The sequence below is a fragment of the Setaria viridis genome, chromosome 2 (assembly GCF_005286985.2).
Source record: "Setaria viridis chromosome 2, Setaria_viridis_v4.0, whole genome shotgun sequence".
Classification (NCBI taxonomy): domain Eukaryota; kingdom Viridiplantae; phylum Streptophyta; class Magnoliopsida; order Poales; family Poaceae; genus Setaria; species Setaria viridis.
This window is the reverse complement of record NC_048264.2, coordinates 27,176,871-27,177,947: the sequence shown is the minus strand read 5'-3', so window position 1 is coordinate 27,177,947 and position 1,077 is coordinate 27,176,871. Positions and strand designations below refer to the sequence as shown.

General features: G+C 43.3%; 1 non-coding gene across 1 annotated transcript; it reads right to left on the bottom strand.

Annotated features, from left to right (window-relative positions):
- Positions 1 to 317: 317 nt before the first annotated feature.
- On the bottom strand, positions 318 to 424 carry LOC117846689 (small nucleolar RNA R71). Its single transcript, XR_004638415.1, has one exon. It is a non-coding gene; the product is annotated as a small nucleolar RNA R71 (small nucleolar RNA).
- Positions 425 to 1,077: the final 653 nt, after the last annotated feature.

The window sequence follows — 1,077 nt, the reverse complement described above, 5'->3', positions numbered from 1 at the left end:
TCACTGATTTACCTATCCATGAGTTGGATGGTATTGGGCAACCATTCATGATCCAAACTTCAACACTGAGGATGGTCCAGAGTTCACCTTTCAATGGTCGGGAGGATGCTAATCTTCATCTACAAGTGTTTACGCAGTTGTGCAACACTTTCGATATGGCTGGAGTCAACAAGGATCAACTTAGAGCAAGGTTGTTTCCCTGCTCTCTACTTGGAAGAGCGCAATGGTTTTATTCTCTACCTGCAGTAACAATTCAGAATTAGAATGAGTTGATGAAGGCCTTCATAAAAGAACACAATTCACCAGCCAAGACTCAGAATCTGAGAAGCAGGATAGCTAGCTTTGCTCAGTATGCTACTGAGAACATTGCTGAAGCCTACGAGTGCTTCAATGACTACGTTCGCGCAGTTCCACATCATATAATTACCGAGGGAGGATCTAGTCCAGAAGTTCTATCAAGGGTTGACACCAGCATCAAGGGTAATCATCGATGTGTCGTCTGGAGGATCAAGCATCGACCTTACCCCAACCCAAGTTTTCAAGTTATTCAAGAAGGTTGCAGACAATGATGCGTGGGCATCATCTGGGCACCTGTTCCCAGTTCAACCAGCCAAAAATTCTCAAGGTGTGTTGCAAGTGGGGAATGATCATCTACTTGAAGGGAAGATCGACTCGCTAATGAGGAGTTTTGGAAGAATATTTCCAAGGAAGATAATAGGCAAAGGAAAAATATTTGCAACCCCATCCTACAGATATTTCATTTCTGGATGAGCCATCGTGTCTCGGGGAGGATGAAGGAGACCAAGATTACTGATTCCGAGATCAACTAGCTTTATTGTGCAGTAGTGGGGAAGCAAGTAATTGACCCCTATCATTTGATGATCAACAGATGGCTTGCTAAAGCTACATACGGAACCAAAACTATTGGTATAGGATGCAACCTCACTATGATAGCATCATCTTTGAAGCCGGATATTGAAAGGCTCCCCAAATGGTTGATAAAAGCAGGAAGCATAGACGCCAGGACTATTAAAAATGCACATTTGATTGGAGGCGACGAAGAAAAAGGCTATACAA